Here is a 19,742-nt window from a genome sequence, read left to right as displayed (position 1 = left end):
TCATGCTGGTCTGAGGACACACAAATGGCAAAATAAAGAGATGGAGAGGAGAGAGGAGGAGAAAGGCACAGTGGCTTGAAACTCTAATTACAATGTCCCAAAGCTCTATCTTTATCCCAGAACTAGGTTCTGAGGTCTTGGAGGTTCGTGCCCAAGGATGTTGCCAGCAGATTTAGCAGGGACGGCATCTGCTGCCACCATAGCAGTTGGTGATGCAGGAGATGTCAAAGCCTCCAGAGCTGATGGGCACTCCGCCACAGCTGAGGATGTTGCCAACAGCAGCAGAGGTGGAGGATCCCACAGCGGTGTTCTGTGGGAAGGAGCTGAGGATGGGGCCAGGCAGGGTCACCAGCACAGGGGAGGGTTCAATGACGACATGGGAGTCCTGGCACTGCCTGACACAGCACTCATTGCAGCTGCTGGCCAGCGGGCAGGGGCCACAGGGCTGGCAGCAAGGGTCACAGGGCTTGCAGCAGGACATGGCTCGGGCTCTCAGGTGCACCTAGGATGGAAGGAAGGGAGAAGCAGAGTGTGAGGACACAGGAGAACCAGCGCTGCCACCAAACACTCTGCACAATGTGGGCACCTCCTGTCCCCCACTGCAGTGCCCAGCTCAAAGCCCAGCCAAGTCCCAGCCTCTCTCTGTCTGCACAAGACCTTCTCTCCTGCCTTTTCCCCTCTGCCCTCTCCCAGCCCTGCACTATGACAGCCCCTCTCAACTGAGACCTCCGGCCAGGCAAGAGCTGCTCTGGAAGCAGCAGCAGGAGGAGGATTAGAAGAGGTTTCCCACTCACCTGTTTCCTGAAGAGGAGGAGGTGAGAGAAGTGGATGAGAGAGCAGAGATTTGGGCTGCCTTTTATAGCAGTCCTGGCCTGCCTCAGGCGCAGAGGCTCCTTTGTGGAAGTGGTTATTTTGTGACCAGCTCATGGTAAATGCTAACCATCCAAGCTAATAATGGGGCTGTGTACTTGTTTCCTGCATTGCTGCCTTTTCATTTCCTGGCTTCTGCCATATGGCTTCCTATATGAAGGTCTCCTTCTGTAATTGCTATGTTGAGATGGTCAGTGATTTCCGGGGCAGAAAATGGCAGAACGCTCTGATCAAGGGCTGGTGGCATCCCTTGTGGTCAGGTGATGTTCACTTGGGTCATTTCTGATTGGATTCTTTATGGCAAAGTTTTCAGGAAATGGGCATCACTGTTGTGCTTCTTGCTCACATGCCTAATAACTGCAACATGAGGGGTCATGACAGAGCTTTTGATGTTCTTTCCATCTTCTACTCTGCTCCTTCTTACCTCCTGCTCTCTATGTGTCCACAGGCCAGTGTAGTGGGGATGTGTTGCCCTCTCTCCCTCAGCATGAATCAGATGGACACCCTGCAGGAGCTCCACTGCATCTTAGTGGCTGTTCCTGGTTCCTTCTGTGAGCCACTTCCTCTTCTTCCTTAGATTCATCAATGTTCCACATCCAAACCTGGACTTCCAAGTTGTCCTTTGTTCTGTGGCAACACTTCAGGTCTGCTCAGTGAAAAAGGTAGAGAAGCTGGGGATTTGCTATTAAACAAGTTTTATTTCTTCAAGAAGTTTTTGCAGCAGTGGGAGAAGATGTTGGAAAATTCTTTTGACCTCAACACCTAGTGTATGATCCCTATATTCTTGGTTAATGCTTAGTTTTGTAGCAGGCAGTGCTTAGTACAAATACCAGAGATTTATGTGGCCTAATGCTTCCTCATTTACTTGTATCAGTGATTAATATGGATTGGCCAATATCTTAGTTTTGAGTACAAGGTTTGTGTGTCAGAGTGATGACAGTAGACAAGAATGATGGAGTATTACTTTATGGCCTGATCATATATTTGGGATACTCTCAAAAAGAAAAGATTCATCAGAAGATCTGAGACCATATCCAAACAAGTTGATGGAAATATTTAACCTATGTGCCTGTATTCAAAATAAAAAAAGGATGAATATGTATTAGTTTTTGAAATACAACCTGCTCTGTTAGGTTAGTGGGCATGCTTTGAGGAGACATCCCCATGCATCCAGCTCTCTAATAAAGAAACATCAGCTTTCTGACGTAGCTTTCTGAAATTGATTAGAGAGTTTATTTCCCGGTTTTTGGTGGCAGCAGGGCCTTGAGCAGCCTGGTCTGGTGGAACGTGTCCCTGGCCATGGCAGTGGGTGGGACAAGATTGTCGCACCTAAACCCTTTGATGACAGTGATCTGTGGGCTGTCCTTGGCAGGCCCTGTCTTCACCAGGTTCCATTTTCCTTTATCTGTCTTGCAGTCCCCTTTGCGCACAGGTTTGGTCAAAGGCTTCCATTGGGAAGGCATTGATGGACAGATTACATTACAGAATACATGGCAGAAATGTGAATTAACAGTGAAGCCCTAAGTCTTCTGCACAAACTCAGCCTAAAGTCATTTACCACAGCCTATCCTGAGTATGGCTGATTCCAGTTCTAACTTCTGAAATATCTCAGCACTGCATCTTAGGACAGAGATGGGCACTGCATGAGCTGAGGGCCCCTATAAGATTGAGATGTGATCCTCGTCTGCCTGTGCTGCTGTGTGCAGGCCGTGGACCCTAGACTGGCTAATGGAGGGGAGAAGAAAGTAGGGATGGTGTTATGGGCTGTTTCCACACATTGCTGTTTCCCAGCTGTTGGGAGGAAAAGGTTGAAACTGAAAGTCTTGGAGAGCAGGGTGATAGATTTGCACAAAGTGACCTTGTAGGTGGGGAGGCTGAGAACATGAATGTGGGAAACTTCACATTTTATATTTACTGCTGATTATCCTGTGTCTCTTTTGAGAGATAATATAAAAGCTGTCAGGACCTTGAGAGGCATCTGTCACAGACAGTCTTAGTCTTGAGCCTCCTGCTGGGAGAATGAGAGATCCAAAAACTCAAATGACACAAAAGCACAGCATTGTGATAAACTGCATGTGCAAGAGGCCCCTTGACATACTGGGACAGGCAGTGACCCACCAGGATTGGACTGACCCTAATGGTGCCACTGTTCCTCTCTTATGTGTCTCTGCAGCCTGGCAGTGCCTTGGAACCTGTGAGTTAATGAGGTAATGAAATAAATCTACTCTTTGCATTTCAGCTGTGGTTTGGTGACTTGGACTTATCAATTCACATACCAACCCACTCCTGGTACCATTTGGAGCCTTGCTGTTCCTGATGGCCATTGACTGTGCAGTACCCAGGCACATTTTTCTCAACTCCAAGACAAAAGGGCAAAAAGTAAAATTAACTGTAGGAACTCCCACCCTCTGCTTCTCCTCCTGTTATCCTGAGCAGACTGGAAGACTTTCAGTGGAAAGAAAGAGAACTTGGAGGACAAGGCTTGGATGCAAAACAACTTTATTGAGTTGAAAGAAGAAAAGGGAGTGGCGCCCAGAGAGCAACAGCAGCAGCCACTAAGGAGCAGAGGAGTTTCTGCAGGGTGTCCACCACCCTGTCCTAATGAGGGAGGGAGGACAACACATCTCCTTGATGCTGATTTGGGAAGATATGGGGAGCAAAGGAAAGAAAGAGAAGAGTAAAAGAAGGGAACAATGCCACAATGCCACGAAGCTGTAAAGAAAATATCCCAAAGCTCTAGGCCCTGACCAGAGCCAGGTTCGGAGATTTGGAAGATTCTTTCCTGAGGAGGTTGCCGGCAGATTTAGCAAGGACGGCATCTGTTGCCACCATAGCAGTTGGTGATGCAGGAGATGTCAAAGCCCCCAGAGCTGATGGGCACTCCCTCACAGCTGAGGATGCTGCCAACAGCAGCAGAGGTGGAGGATCCCACGGCGGTGTTCTGTGGGGAGGAGCTGAGGATGGGCCCAGGCAGGGTCACCAGCACAGCAGGTGGCTCAATGACAACGTGGGAGCTCTGGCACTGCCTGACACAGCACTCATTGCAGCTGCTGGCCAGCGGGCAGGGGCCACAGGGCTGGCAGCAAGGCTCACAGGGCTTGCAGCAGGACATGGCTCGGGCTCACAGGTGCACCTGGCACAGAGGGCAGGGAGAAGCACAAAGTGAGGACACGTGAGGAGCAGCACTGCACCCAAACACCCTGCAGCCAAGGCACCTTCTGGCCTACACTGCAGTGCCCAGCTCAAAGCTCAGGAGTCACCTGAGCCAAGTCCCAGCCTCTCTCTGCCTGCACAAGACCGTCTTTCCACTGCCCTCTCTTAGCAGAAGCCGCTCCCTCTCAGCTGAGACCTCCAGCCAGGCAAGAGCTGCTCTTGAAGCAGCAGCAGGCAGAGAGGAGGTTTCCCACTCACCTGATTCCTGAAGAGGAGTAGGAGGTGAGAGAAGTGGATGCGAAAGCAGAGACTTGGGCTGCCTTTTATAGCAGTCCTGCCCTGTCTCGGGCCCTGAGGCACCTTAGTGGAAGTCATAATTTTCTGACCAGCTCATGTCAAATGTGCACCATCCCAGCTAATGGTAGGGATTCTGTCCCGATTTCCTGTTCTGCTGCCTTTTCATTTCCCGGGTAATTCTCTGAGCTTCCTACGTGAAGGGTCATTTCTCTAAATGCTGGGATGAGAGATTCAAGATTTTCTTTGGCAAAACCAATGCTGGGTGTATTTGGAATGCTCACACCATCACTTGACAGCATCCTCTGTGGAAAAATATGTTCACCTGTGTCATTCCTGTGGGTTTGGTTTTGTCCAAGTTGTCAGGAAATGGGCATCAGTCTCGTGCCTCTTGCCCACATGCCCAAGGAATGACATGTGAGGGCTCATGACATATCATTTTCTGTTGCTTTTCCCATCTCTCCATGATGGTCAACCACTGTTGCAGCGAGGTCTGCATCTGCTGCGACGGTTGGTCCCCAGTTGCTACACAAATAGTGCTCAGACAAAAATTTTGTTGCCTCAGTTGACTCATGGTCTTTCTGTGCAATCTCTGTGGGTCCTCTGGAAATATTGTGATTTGTCTGGGGCCTGATCCTTGTCATGGACACCTGAGTAATTTTCTGCCACACATGTCCCCAGTATCTCATCTGCTCAGTTCCCAGAACTGCGCATCTTTTCTGTCTGTTCCTAAGTCTTTGCTGAATCTCTGAAACCCTAGAGATCTTTGTATTATTCCATGCTGCTGTTTGAGGTGTGTTTGAGCACACATGGAACATTCTTTGCTTGGGTGACCCTCCTGAGGGCATGTGCAGGTCAGAGCAGCAGGACTCTTTCCTGGAGTGTTCATCATCTCACATAGAAACGTTTCCTTTGCCATCAGGACTGGCATTTTGTATGGAATCTACAGGTAAATGGCCATGGATCCCAGCTGTCAGAGAACTAGCACTGAAATCAACTTTGACCTCCTGCACTCTCCATTTCTTGTTTTATGGAGAGGGAGAAACATCAAGGCAGTCTGCCCACTTCCACAGTTTGTTATCATTCAGTGGGTCCACTTCTGGTGGAATGCTGCTGGTGGCCAGGATGCAACAAACGCTCTTTCTGTCCAGGCCAATGTCAGATGCATTTCTACATCTCAGCATCCTGGTGCTGACTGAGCATGGCTGAGACACCCCAGGAAATTGTTCTTGGACCAAAGGAACCCCTCTTCAGATGTTTCTCTGCTGTGAGATATAGGACTGTTGGATCTACCCACATAGGATAGCTGAGTTCTGCTCTCTTCCCTTTAGAGGCTGTTGAGGATTAGAATCTTTTTGTTTGATGCTTTTTCCTCCAGGAATTTTGCACCATGATTTGCAAGGAAAGAGTAAGATCTAGGTACTTGAGAATGACAAAGAAGTGGCCAAGCTCATGGGAGGAGGACATCTGGCTGCACATCTCTTATCTGTGGGTTTCTCCTGGAGACCAGATATGTCGAGATATTTGGAGTGGGAAAATGGGTTTGGGCGCAGTGCCTGGCTCTCTTTCTCTCTCCACTTTTAGCAGGGAAAGGGACCTCAGCGCTGTGGGGAGAATTTGTCACCACTGCGGGTTTCCATGTCCTGTTACCTTTATCTACTGCGAGTGGAGCTCTGCTCGTAAAAGCAGCCTTGCCCTGGGACCTCGTTAACACTCTCCATCACTATAAAAGGTTCTTTTCACCACATGTTCTGGTGCTCAGAATCTCCGCCCCTCCTTTCCTTACACTGCTTGGAGCCAGGCTTCCACTGCTATCCCCCTGCTGATTCTTTGTCGCTACTCTGGGTTTTGCTGCACAGTAGCCCCCTGACTGTTGAGATATCCCACAGATCGTGCTACAGCTGCAGAGTTTAAACAAGCTCCATCCCCCAACCAGGGATTTTTACTCGTTCCTGCCATTCTTGCTTGCAGATCCTGAGAGTCCAGCTGGGGCACTGGATCGCCTGCTCCTCGGGATTTGTAAATCCCAGCATTTCTTCCATGGCTTCCCATCTTGGCCAAGCCGCCATTACCGCATGACCCCCAAGCTCGCACCACAGCGCCCTCTGCTGCCATGGGGGAATCATCAAACACGCCCTGCGTGGCCAGGAGCCAGCAGCGCCCCTGCTGGCTGTGCCCGGAGGTGTGGTCCCCTCAGCCCGGCGTGTCTGGGCAGCAGCTGGGCACTGCCGAGTGCTGAGGGACTATGTGAGGTTTGGAATTCATTGTGTTGTTCCCCAGAGTGCTGGCCACAGGCCCTAGGCCAGGCATGGAAGGAAGATTAGGAAGAGATGAGTTGTGGGCTGTCCCCAATTCATGATTTTCCCCATATCCCCTCCATTGGAGCCAAAGTCTCACTGATGGCCATTTGGCTGCTGAGTAGCCTGAGATGTTCTTCATCAGCCTTACGGGAAAAGGGCACAAAATAAAATCCGCTGCAGTGAGCCCCAAACATTGCATCCTGCATCTTTTTCCTGAGCAAACTGGAGGAGTTGTTCCAGAACAACAGACGACTCAGACACAAAGGCTTGAATGCAAGATAATTTTAATAAGTTCAAAGAAGAAAAGGAGATGGTTCACAGAGAGCACCAGGAGCAGCCACTAAGATGGAGCTCCCATGTGGTGTTCTCTGCACTGCTCTGCAGACGAAGGAAGGATGGCAGGTCCAGACTAGACTGCCTTGGGGAGTGAGGGACAGAAATGGAGAGGAGAATTCAACAAGGAAGGGAAGATCCAAAGCTCTAAATAGAATTTTCTGAAGCTCTACTTCCTGCCCAAAACCATGCTTTGAATTCTTGGGTGTTCATGCCAGAAGACATTGCCAGCAGGTTTAGCAGGGACGACATCTGCTGCCACCATAGCAGTTGGTGATGCAGGAGATGTCAAAGCCCCCAGAGCTGATGGGCACTCCGCCACAGCTGAGGATGTTGCCAACAGCAGCAGAGGTGGAGGATCCCACAGCGGTGTTCTGTGGGGAGGAGCTGAGGATGGGCCCAGGCAGGGTCACCAGCACAGCAGGCGGCTCAATGACAACGTGGGAGCTCTGGCACTGCCTGACACAGCACTCATTGCAGCTGCTGGCCAGCGGGCAGGGGCCACAGGGCTGGCAGCAAGGCTCACAGGGCTTGCAGCAGGACATGGCTCGGGCTCACAGGTGCACCTGGCACAGAGGGCAGGGAGAAGCACAAAGTGAGGACACAAGAGAAGCAGCACTGTACCAAAACACCCTGCAGCCAAGGCACCTCCTGGCCCCCATTGCAGTGCCCAGCTGAAAGCCCAGGAGCCACTTCCGCCAAATCCCAGCTTCTGAGGGTCTGCCCAAGACCTTCTCTCCCCTTCCCTGTCCCAGCACAAGCAGCTCTCAGCCCTGCACTACAACAGCACTTCTCAGCTGAGACCTCTCGCCTGCAAGTAGCAGGAGGAAAAGGGGGAAAAGAGGCTTCCCACTCACCTGATTCCTGAAGAGGAGGTGGAGGTGAGAGAAGTGGATGCGAGAGCAGAGACTTGGGCTGCCTTTTATAGCAGTCCTGCACTGCCTCAGGCCCACAAGCACCTTCGTGGAAGCCACAATTTTCTGACCAGCTCATGTCAAATGTGCACCATCCCAGTTAATGGTAGGGATTCTGTCCTGATTTCCTGCACTGCTGCCTTTTCATTTCCTGGCTAATTCTCTGTGCTTTCCTACATGAAGAGTAATTTCTCTAAGAGCTGGCATGAGAGATTCAAGGGTTTCCTGGGCAAAACCAATGCTGGGTGAACTTGGAATGTTCACACCATCACTTGGCAGCATCCTCTGTGGAAATATATGTTCACCTGTGTCATTCCTGTGGGTTTGGTTTTGTCCAAGTTGTCAGGAAATGGGCGTCAGTCTTGTACTTCTTGCCAACATGCCCAAGGACTGACATGTGAGGGCTCATGACACATCATTTTCTGTTGCTTTTCCCATCTCTCCATGATGGTCACTCACTGTTGCACACAGGCTGGCATCTGCTGCGAGGGTTGGACATGTTGCTACTCTAACATTGCTCAGACAAAAATTGTGTTGGCCTCATTTGGTTCGTGATCTTTCTGTGCATTCACTGTGGTTTCTCTTGGAATATCAGGAGTTGTCTGGAGGCTGATCCTTGTTAAGGAGACCACACATGTTTTGGCCGCACTTGCCCCTAGTGTCTCCTCAGCCGAGTTCCCAGAATTTCACATTTTTTCTGTCTGTTCCTCAGTGTTTGCTGACTCTCTGGGAACATACAGATGTTTGCATTATTCCTTGCTGGTCTGTTTGAGCACACGTGCCTCCTTTTGTGCTTGGGTGACCCTCCTGAGGGCATGTGCAGGTGAGAGCAGTAGGATTCTTCCCTGGAGTGTTCATGATCGGAGAGACAAACATAGTTCCTTTGCCATCAGGAATGGCACTTTGTATGGAATCTATAGCAGAATGGTCATGGCTCCCAGCTGGCAGAGAACTAGCACTGAAATGAGCTTCTGTCTCCTGCACTCTCCATTTCTTGTTTTCTGGAGAGGGAGAAACACCAAGACAGCCTGCCCACTTCTGCAGGTCGTTATCATTCAGTGGATCCACTTGTGGTGGAATGCTGCGGGTGGCCAGGGTGGGACACCGGGTCTTCCTGTCCAGGCCAATGCCAGATGCATTCCTACATCTCAACAGCCTGGTGCTGAGTTAGCAAGACTGAGACGCCCAGGAAATTGTTCTTGGACCAGAGGAACCCCTATTCAGATGTTGCTCTGCTGTGAGATATAGGACTGTTGGATCTACCTATATAGCACCGCTGAGTGCTGCTTCCTTCCCTTTAGAAGCTGTTGAGGGTTAGAATCTTTCGTTTTGATTCAACTTCCTCCAGGAATTATCTCCTATAACTTGCCTGGAGACATTAACAACTGGGTACTTAAGAAAGAGAGAAGTGCCCAAGCTCAGTGGAGGAGGGCTGCACTTCTCTTATCTGAGGGTTTCTCCTGGAGGCCAGAGGTGCTAAGACATTTGGAGTGGTGAAAATGGGCTTGGGTGCAGCTTCTGGCACTCTTTCTCCCTCAGCTTTCAGAGAGGAGAGAGCCTGAAGAGCTGTGGGGAGACTTTGTCACCACTGCCAGTACTGTCGTTTACTGCCTTTCTTCTACTGTGAGTGGACCTCTGCTTGTAGGAGCAGGTGTTGCACTGGGACCTTGTTAAAACAATACCTCGGTAAAAGAGGTGCTTTTCACCATATGTTCACGTGCTTGGAATCAGCACCCTACCTTTCCTTGCACTTTTGGGAGCTGAGCTGCCACTGCTGGGCCCCTGCTTCTAATTCATCACAGCTCTGGATTTTGCTGCACGGCAGTCCTACAGCCCCTGCCTGCTGAGACGTCATGCAGTTCCAGCTACGGCTGCAGAGATACGGATATATCTCATCCACGCCCCTGGAATTATTGCTCTTTCCTGCCATTCCAGCTTTCTGCTCCTCAGAGTTCTTCTGGGACACTGGGATCTGCTGCCACTCGGGCTTCCCAAACCAAAGCCTTTCTTCCATCCCTTTCCATCTTGGTCAAGCCGCCATTACCACATGGCCCCCGATCACGCACCACAGCGCCCTCTGCTGCCATGGGGGAATCATCGCACGTACCCTGCCCGGCCGGGATCCAGCAGCGCCACTGCTGGCTGTGCCCGGAGGTGCGGTCCCCCAGCCCTGCGTGTCTGGGCAGCAGCTGGGGCTAGGCCCTGCCGAGTGCTGAGGTGCCATGTGAGGTTTGGATCTCATCTCCTTGTTCCCAGGTGTGCTGGCCAAAGACTGCAGGCCAGGAAAGGAAGGAAGGAGAGGAAGAGATGAGTTATGGACTGTCGAAGGATGTTGGTTTTTGCCACCTCCACTCTTCTGGAGCCAAACTGTCCGTGATGGCCATTTGGTTGCCTAATAGCCAGGGATGCTCTTTATCAGCTCCAAGAGAAAGGGGCACAATATAAAACCCATTGCAGCAAGCCCCAAAGATTGCTTCCTGCATATTTTTCCTGAGCTAACCGGATGAGTTTCCCCAGAACAACACACAACTCAGACACAAAGGCTTGAATGCAATACAGTTTTATTAAGTTGAAAGAAGAAAAGGAGATGGCTGTCAGAGAGCACCAGGAGCAGCCACTAAGATGGAGCTCCCATGTGGTGTTCTTTGCACTGCTCTGCAGATGAAGGAAGGATGGCAGGTCCACACTAGACTGCATTGGGGAGGAGGGAACAGAAAAAGAGAGGAGAATAGAGCAAAGAAAGGATGGCCTAAAGCTCTAAATAGAATTTTCTGAAGCTCTACTTCCTGCCCAAAACCATGCTTTGAAGTCTTGCGCGTTCTTGCCGGGAGACATTGCCAGCAGGTTTAGCAGGGACGGCATCTGCTGCCACCATAGCAGTTGGTGATGCAGGAGATGTCAAAGCCCCCAGAGCTGATGGGCACTCCGCCACAGCTGAGGATGTTGCCAACAGCAGCAGAGGTGGAGGATCCCACAGCGGTGTTCTGTGGGGAGGAGCTGAGGATGGGCCCAGGCAGGGTCACCAGCACAGCAGGCGGCTCAATGACAACGTGGGAGCTCTGGCACTGCCTGACACAGCACTCATTGCAGCTGCTGGCCAGCGGGCAGGGGCCACAGGGCTGACAGCAAGGGTCACAGGGCCTGCAGCAGGACATGGCTCAAGGTCACAGGTGCACCTAGAATGGAAGACAGGGAGAAGCACAAAGTGAGGACATATGAGAAGCAGCACTGCACCCAAACACCCTGCAGCCAAGGCACCTCCTGGCCCACATTGCAGTGTCCAGCTCAAAGCCCAGGAGCCACGTGAGCCAAGTCCCAGCCTCTCTCTGTCTGCACAAGACCTTCTCTCCGCTGCCCTCTCCCAGCAAAAGCAACTCCCAGGCCTGCACTATGACAGCTCCTCTCAGCTAAGACCTCCAGCCAAGCAAGAGCTTGCCTTGAAACAGCAGGAGGAGGAGGAGGACAGGTTTCCCACTCACCGATTCCTGAGGAGGAGGAGATGAGAGAAGTGGATGAGAGAGCAGAGACTTGGGCTGCCTTTTATAGCAGTCCTGACCTGCCTCAGGCCCACAGGCACCTTAGTGGAAGCCACAATTTTCTGACCAGCTCATGTCAAATGTGAACAATCCCAGGTAATGGTAGGGATTCTGTCCTGATTTCCTGCACTGCTGCCTTTTCATTTCCCAGCTAATTCTCTGAGCTTTCCTACATGAATGGTCATTGCTCTAAATGCTGGGATGAGAGATTCAAGGATTTCCTGGGCAAAAACCAATGCTGGGTGTATTTGGAATGCTCACACCACCACTTGGCAGCATCCTCTGTGGAAAAATATGTTTACCTGTGTCATTCCTGTGGGTTTGCTTTTTTCCAAGATGTCAGGAAATGGGCATCAGGCTCGTGCTTCTTGCCCACATGCCCAAGGACTGACATGTGAGGCATCATGACACATCATTTCCTACTGCTTTTCCCATCTCTACATGATGGTCACTCACTGTTGCACACAGGCTGGCATCTGCTGGGAGAGTTGGACTCTGTTGCTACTCTAACATTGCTCAGAGAAAAATTGTATTGGCCTCCTTTGGCTCATGATATTTCTGTGCCCTCTCTGTGGGTCCTCTGGAAATACCAGTTGTTGTCTGGGGTCTGATCCTTGTCAAGGACACCTGAGTAATTTTCCTGCACACATGTCCCCAATATCTTGTCAGCAGAGTTCCCAGAACTGCACATCTTTTCTGTCCGTTCCTGACTCTTTGCTGACTCTCTGGGACCCTAGACATCTTTGCATTATTCCATGCTGGTGTGTTTGAGCACACAGGTAGCATTCTGTGCTTGGATGGCCCTCCTGAAGTCATGTGCAGGTCGGAGCAGTAGGACTCTTCCCTGCAGTGTTCATGATCTCAGAGAAAAACATATTTCCTTTGCCATCACAATGTCACCTTCTATGCAATTTACAGCTAAATTGTCATGGCTTCAAGCTGTCAGAGAACTAGCGCTGAAATCAGCTGTTGCCTCCTGCTCTCTCCATTTCGTCTTTATGGAGGGAGAAACATCAAGGCAGCCTGCCCACTTCCACAGTTTGTTATCATTCAGTGGATCCTCTTCTGGTGGAACATTGCTGGTTACCAGAGTGGGAAACAGGCTCCTCCTGTCCAGGCCAATGCTGACTGAGTAGGGCTGAGCCCCCCCAGGAAATGGTTCTTGGGCCAAATGTACTCGCAATGAGGTTTTGGTCTGCTGTGAGATATAGGACAGTTGGATCTACCTACATAGCATAGCTGAGTGATGTTCCCTCCCCTTTAGTGGCCATTTATGGTTATAATCTTCTTGTTTGATTCTTCTTCCTCAAGGAATTTTGTCCCTCTAATTTGCTAGGAAACATTAATGACTGGGTATTTAACGATGACATATGAATTGGCCAAGCTCGGGAGAGAAGAGCATCTGGTTGCACTTCTCTTCTCTGAGGGTTTCTCTTGGAGGCCAGAGATGCCAATATATTTGGTCTGGGATAATGGGGTTGGCTGCAGACTCTGGCACTCTTTCTCTCTCTGCTTTTGGAGCAGAGACAGACTGCTGCGCTCTGGGGAGAATTTGTCACTACTACGGAGTTCAGTCTCCTGCTGCCTTTTTTCTACTGTGAGTTGTGCTCTGCCGTAAGAGCAGCTGTTGCACTCGGACCTTGTTATCATTCCACCTCTCTAAAACAGGCAGTTTTCACCATATGTTCAGGTGTTCGGAATGCCACCCCGCCTTTCCTAGCACTGCTAGGAGCCAAGCTACCTCTGCTGGGCCCCTGTTGCCTCTTTGGCTCTAATCTGGGTTTTGCTGCACCATAGACCCCTGCTTGCTGAGGCATCCTACAGCCCCACTTCAGCTGCAGAGCGTACAATATGTCTATTCCACCATCCCGGGATTTTTACTCATTCCAGCCATTCTAGGTTGCAGCTCCCGTGAGTCCAACTGGGGCATTTGGATCAGCTGCCCCTTAGGATTGTAAAGCAAAGCCTTTCTTCAATCTCTTCCCATCTCGGTCAAGACGCCATTACCGCATGACCCCCCAGCTTGAGCCACAGCGCCCTCTGCTGCCATGGGGGAATCATCGCATGCGCCCTGCGCGGCCAGGAGCCAGCAGTAGCCCTACTGGCTGTGGCCGGAGGTGCAGTCCCCTCAGCCCTGCGTGTCTGGGTGGCAGCTGGGCCCTGCCGAGTGCTGAGGGACTGTGTGAGGCTTGGATCTCATCTCCTTGTTCCCTGGAGTACTAGCCACAGGCCCCCAGGCCAGGCAATGAAGGAAGGAGAGGAAGAGATGAGTTATGGACTGTCCCCAGGTATTGTTAGCTCCCATCTCCACTCCTATGGGGCCAAAGTGTCTATGATGGCCTTTGGCTGCCAAGTAGCCAGGGATGTTATTCATTAGCTTCAAGGGGAAAAGGTGAAAAATAAAATCCTCTGCAGTGAGACCATCATATTGCTTTCCCCAACTTTTTCCAGAGCAAACTGGAAGAGTTGCCCCAGAACAACATACCACTCAGAGACAAAGGCTTGAATGCAATACAGATTTAATACGTTGAAAGAAGAAAAGGAGATGGCTCTCAGAGAGAACCAGGAGCAGCCACTAAGATGGAGCTCCCATGTTGTGTTCTTTGCACTGCTGTGCAGATGAAGGAAGGATGGTAGGTCCACACTAGACTGCCTTGGGGAGTGAAGGACTGAAAAGGAGAAGAGAATTGCACAAGGAAGGCATGGTCCAAAGCTCTAAAGACAATTTTCTGAAGCTCTATTTTGGTGCCCAAAGTCATGCTTTGAAGCCTTCCGTATTCTTGCCGGGAGACATTGCCAGCAGGTTTAGCAGGGACGGCATCTGCTGCCACCATAGCAGTTGGTGATGCAGGAGATGTCAAAGCCTCCAGAGCTGATGGGCATTCCGCCACAGCTGAGGATGTTGCCAACAGCAGCAGAGGTGGAGGATCCCACGGCGGTGTTCTGTGGGGAGGAGCTGAGGATGGGCCCAGGCAGGGTCACCAGCACAGCAGGCGGCTCAATGACAACGTGGGAGCTCTGGCACTGCCTGACACAGCACTCATTGCAGCTGCTGGCCAGCGGGCAGGGGCCACAGGGCTGGCAGCAAGGCTCACAGGGCTTGCAGCAGGACATGCCTCAAGGTCACAGGTGCACCTAGGATGGAAAGAAAGGGAGAAGCACAAAGTGAGGACACGTGAGAAGTAGCACTGCACCCAAACACCCTGCAGCCAAGGCACCTCCTGGCCCCCATTGCAGGGCGCAGGTCAAAGCCCAGGAGCCACGTGAGCCAAGTCCCAGCCTCTCTCTGTCTGCACAAGACTTTCTCTCCCATGCCCTCTCCCAGCAAAAGCAGCTCCCAGTCTTGCACCCGCCCCTGTTAGCTGAACCCCACAGGTCTCAGGCAAGACATGCTCTTGAAGCGGCAGCAGGAGGATGCAGAGGAGAAGAGGCTTCCCACTCACCTGATTCCTGAAGAGGAGGAGGTGAGAGAAGTGTATGTGAGAGCAGAAACTTGGGCTGCCTTTTATAGCAGTCCTGCCCTGCCTCAGGCCCACAGGCACCTTAGTGGAAGCCACAGTTTTCTGACCAGCTCATGTCAAAAGTGCACCAATCCCAGTTAATGGTAGGCATTCAGTCCTGGTTTCCTGCACTGCTGCCTTTTCATTTCCCTGCTAATTCTTTGTGCTTTCCTACATGAAGGGTCATTTCTGTAAGTGCTGGAATGAGAGATTCAAGGATTTCCTGGGCAAAACCAATGCCAGTGCATTTGGAATGCTTAGATCATAACTTGGCAGCATCCTCTGCAGAAATATGTGTTCACCTTTGTCATTCCTGTGGGTTTGTTTAGTCCAGGTTGTCAGGAACTGGGCGTCCGTCTCATGCTTCTTACCCACATACCCAAGGAATGCCATGTGAGGAGACATGACAGATAATTTTCTTTTTCCAATCTCTTCATTATGGTCACTCACTGTTGCCCAGAGCTCTGCATCTGCTGCTAGGGATGGACTCTCTTGCTATTCAAACAGTACACGGAGAAAAATTGTGTTGTCCTCATTTGGCTCATGGTTTTTCTGTGTAATCGCTGGGAGTTCCCTGAAATTACCAGGAGTTGTCTAGGGCCTGATCCTTCTCAAGGAGACCTGAGTAATTTTCTGCCACACTTGTCCCCGGTATCTCCTCAGAGGTGTTCCCAGAACTGCACATTTTTTCTGGCTGTTCCTGAGTCTTTGCTGACTCTCTGGGACCATACAGATCTTTGCATTATTCCAGGCTGGTGTGTTTGAGCACATGTACATTTTTCTGAGCTTGGGTGACCGTCCTGAGGGCATGTGCAGGTCAGCGCAGCAGGACTCTTCCCTGGAGTGTTCATGATCTCAGATAGAGATCCTTTGCCATCAGGAATGGCTCTTTGTATGGCATCTACAGCTGAATGGGCATGGCTTCCAGCTGGCAGAGAACTAGCACTGAAATCATCTTCTGCCTCCTGCACTCTCCGTTTCTTGTTTTCTGGAGAGGGAGAAACACCAAGACAGCCTGCCCACTTCTGCAGGTTGTTATCATTTAGTGGATCCCCTTCTGGTAGAACGTTGCAGGTGGCCAGGGAGGGACACTGGCTCCTCCTGTCCAGGCCAATGCCAGATGCATTTCTACATGTCAGCATCCTGGCGCAGACCTAGCTGGGCTAAGACTGCCTAGGAAATTTTTCTTGGATGAAAGGAACCCATATTCAGGTGTTACTCTACTGTGAGATACAGGACAGTTGGATCTACCCACTTAGCATAGGGTAATGCTGCTCCCTTCCCTTTAGAAGCTCTTGATGGTGCTTTTATTTGATTCTTTTCCCTCGAGGAATTTTATCCCAAAATTTTCTAGGAACCATTAATGACTGGGTACTACAGAAAGAGAAAAGAAGTGGCGAAGTTCAGGTGAGAAGGGCATTAAGATGCACTTCTCTTATCTGAGGGTTTCTCCTTTGGCCAGAGATGCCGAGACGTTTGGACTGGCAAGACGGGCTTGGTTGCAGCCCCTGGCTCTCTTTGTCTCTCAGCTTTTGTAGGGGAGAGACAATGCAGAGTTGTGGGGAGAATTCATCACCACTGTATGGTTCTGTCTCCTGCTGCCTTTCTTTTACTGTGCGTGGAGCTCTGCTCATAGGAGCAGGCATTGATTTGGAACCTTGGTAACACTCTACCTCAGTAAAAGAGGGACTTTTCACCTTCTGTCCATATGTCCAGGTGCTCAGAATCCCGTACCCCGCCTTTCCTTGCAATGTTAGGATCAGGACTCCACTGAAGGACCCCTGCTGCTTCTTCAGCACTGCTCTGGATTTTGCTACAATGTAGCCATGCAGCCCCTGCCTGCTGAGACATCCCACAGTTCCAGCCACAGCTGCAGAGATCCAGATAAATCTCATCCACTACCCTGGAATATTTGCTCGTTCCTGCCATTCCAGCTTTCTGCCCCCCAGGGTCCATATGGGACACTGGGATCAGCTGCCCCTTAGGATTGTAAAGCAAAGCCTTTCATCCATCCCTTCCCGTCTCGGTCAAGCTGCCATTAGCGCATGGCCCCATCGCTCGCACCACAGCGCCCTCTGCTGCCATGGGGGAATCATCACATGCGCCCTGCGCGGCCAGGAGCCAGCAGCACCCCTGCTGGCTGTGCCCGGAGGTGCGGTCCCCTCAGCCCTGCGTGTCTGGGCAGTGGCTGGGCCCTGCCGAGTGCTGAGGGACTGTGTGAGGTTTGGATCTCATCTCCTTGTTCTCCAGAGTGCTGGCCACAGGTCCCCAGGCCAAGCAATGAAGGAAGGATAGGAAGAGATGAGTTGTGGACTGTCCCCTTGCGTTTTTGTTTCCCATCCCCACTCCTATGGAGCCAAAACCTTCATGATGGCCTTTGGCTGTCAAGTAGCCAGGGATGTTCTCCATCAGCTCCAATGAAAAGGGCAAAAAGAAAATCCACTGAAGCAAGCCCCAAACATTACTTTCTCCACCTTTTTCCTGAGCAAAATGGAGGAGATGTCCCAGAACAATGCACAACTCAGACACAAAGGCTTGAATGCAAGACAGTTTTAATAATTTTACAGAAGAAAAGCAAATGGCTCTCAGAGAGCACCAGGAGCAGCCACTAAGATGGAGGTCCCATGTTGTGTTCTTTGCACTGCTGTGCAGATGAAGGAAGGATGGTAGGTCCACACTAGACTGCCTTGGGGAGTGAAGGACTGAAAAGGAGAAGAGAATTGCACAAGGAAGGCATGGTCCAAAGCTCTAAAGACAATTTTCTGAAGCTCTATTTCCTGCCCAAAACCAAGCTTTGAAGTCTTGGGTGTTCATGCCGGAAGACATTGCCAGCAGGTTTAGCAGGGACGGCATCTGCTGCCACCATAGCAGTTGGTGATGCAGGAGATGTCAAAGCCCCCAGAGCTGATGGGCACTCCGCCACAGCTGAGGATGTTGCCAACAGCAGCAGAGGTGGAGGATCCCACGGCGGTGTTCTGTGGGGAGGAGCTGAGGATGGGCCCAGGCAGGGTCACCAGCACAGCAGGCGGCTCAATGACAACGTGGGAGCTCTGGCACTGCCTGACACAGCACTCATTGCAGCTGCTGGCCAGCGGGCAGGGGCCACAGGGCTGGCAGCAAGGGTCACAGGGCTTGCAGCAGGACATGGCTCGGGCTCACAGGTGCACCTAGGATGGAAGGAAAGGGAGAAGCACAAAGTGAGGACATGTGAGAAGTAGCACTGCACCCAAACACCCTGCAGCCAAGGCACCTCCTGGCCCCCATTGCAGTGCCCAGCTGAAAGCCCAGGAGCCACGTGAGCCAAGTCCCAGCCTCTCTCTGTCTGCACAAGACCTTCTCTCCCCTGCCTTTTCCCAGCAAAAGCTGCTCCCCGGCTTGCACCAGTCCTGTCCGCTGAAACCCATGGGTCTCAGGCAAGAGCTGCTCTTGAAGCAGCAGCCAGAGGAGAAAGAAGAGAAGAGGCTTCACACTCACTTGATTCCTGTAGAGGAGTCTAGAAAAGTGGATGAGAGAGCAGAGATTTGGGCTGCCTTTTATAGCAGACCTGCCCTGCCTCAGGCCCACAGGCTCCTTAGTGGAAGCCACAATTTTCGGGCCAGCTCATGTCAAATGTGCACCAATCCCAGTTAATGGTAGGCATTCAGTCCTGGTTTCCTGCACTGCTGCCTTTTCATTTCCCGGCTAATTCTTTGTGCTTTCCTACATGAAGGGTCATTTCTCTGTGGGCTGGGATGAGAGATTCCAGGGTTTCCTGGGCAAAACCAATGCTGTGTGCATTTGGAATGCACAGGCCGTCAGCTGGCAGCATTCTTTCAGAAAAATATGTTCACCTGTGTCATTCCTGTGGGTTTGGTTTTGTCCAAATTGTCAGGAAATGGGCGTCGGTCTCGTGCTTCTTGCCCACATGCCCAAGGACTGCCATGTGAGGGGTCATGACACATAATTTTCAGTTGCTTTTCCCATCTCTCCATGATGGTCATTCCCTGTTGCACACAGGTCTGCATCTGCTGGGAGGGTTGGACCCTGTTGCTAGTCAAACAGTGCCCAGGGAAAAATTAGGTGGGCTTCATTTGACTCATCGTCTTTCTGTGCACTCTCTGTGGGTCCTCTGGTAATATCAGGAGTTGTCGGGGGCCTGAAGCTTGACAAGGATACCTGAGTAATTTTCTGTCACTCTTGTCCCCAGTATCTCCTCGGCAGAGTTCCCAGAACTGCACACTTTTTCTGTCTATTCCTGAGTCTTTGCTGACTCTGTGTGTGCATACAGATCTTTGCATTATTACATGCTGGTGTGTTTGAAGTGTGTTTGAGCATATGTGCATCATTCTGTGCTTGGGTGACCGTCCTTAGGGCATGTGCAGGTCAGAGCAACAGGACTCTTCCCTGGAGTGTTCGTGATCTCAGAGAGAAAGATGTTTCCTTTGCCATGACTAATATCACTTTGTATGGAATCTACAGCGAAATGGTCACAGCTTGAAGCTGTCAGAGAACTAGCACTGAAATCAGCTTCTGTCTCCTGCACTCTCTGTTTCTTGTTTTCTGGAGAGGGAGAAACACCAAGACAGTCTGCCCACTTCTGCAGGTTGTTATCATTCAGTGGATCCCCTTCTGGTGGAACATTGCTGGTGTACAGCAATGCTGGTGTCCAGGGTGGGAGACAGGTTTCTCCTGTCCAGGCAAATGGCAGATGCACTTCTACATCTCAGCAACCTGGTGCTGACCGAGTATGACTGAGACCCCCCAGGAAATTTCTCTTGGACCAAAGGAACCCATATTCAGCTGTTGCTCTGCTGTGAGATTTAGGACAGTTGGATCTACCACATGGCATAGCTGAGTGCTCCT

At 51.0% G+C, this 19,742-nt stretch overlaps 6 pseudogenes; all 6 read right to left on the bottom strand.

Moving 5' to 3' along the window:
* Positions 1-172: 172 nt before the first annotated feature.
* Positions 173-927, bottom strand: LOC131568383 (feather keratin Cos1-1/Cos1-3/Cos2-1-like; annotated as a pseudogene).
* Positions 928-3,673: 2,746 nt separating this feature from the next.
* Positions 3,674-4,417, bottom strand: LOC131568421 (feather keratin Cos1-1/Cos1-3/Cos2-1-like; annotated as a pseudogene).
* A 2,769-nt stretch (positions 4,418-7,186) lies between these two features.
* Positions 7,187-7,943, bottom strand: LOC131568422 (feather keratin Cos2-2-like; annotated as a pseudogene).
* Positions 7,944-10,710: 2,767 nt separating this feature from the next.
* Positions 10,711-11,544, bottom strand: LOC131568703 (feather keratin Cos2-2-like; annotated as a pseudogene).
* Positions 11,545-14,205: 2,661 nt separating this feature from the next.
* On the bottom strand, positions 14,206-15,012 carry LOC131568702 (feather keratin Cos2-2-like; annotated as a pseudogene).
* Positions 15,013-17,737: 2,725 nt separating this feature from the next.
* Positions 17,738-18,540, bottom strand: LOC131568701 (feather keratin Cos2-2-like; annotated as a pseudogene).
* Positions 18,541-19,742: the final 1,202 nt, after the last annotated feature.

The sequence above is a fragment of the Ammospiza caudacuta genome, chromosome 27 (assembly GCF_027887145.1).
Source record: "Ammospiza caudacuta isolate bAmmCau1 chromosome 27, bAmmCau1.pri, whole genome shotgun sequence".
NCBI lineage: Eukaryota > Metazoa > Chordata > Aves > Passeriformes > Passerellidae > Ammospiza > Ammospiza caudacuta.
Note: the sequence above shows the minus strand (reverse complement) of the source record. Positions and strands in the feature narration are given on the sequence as shown.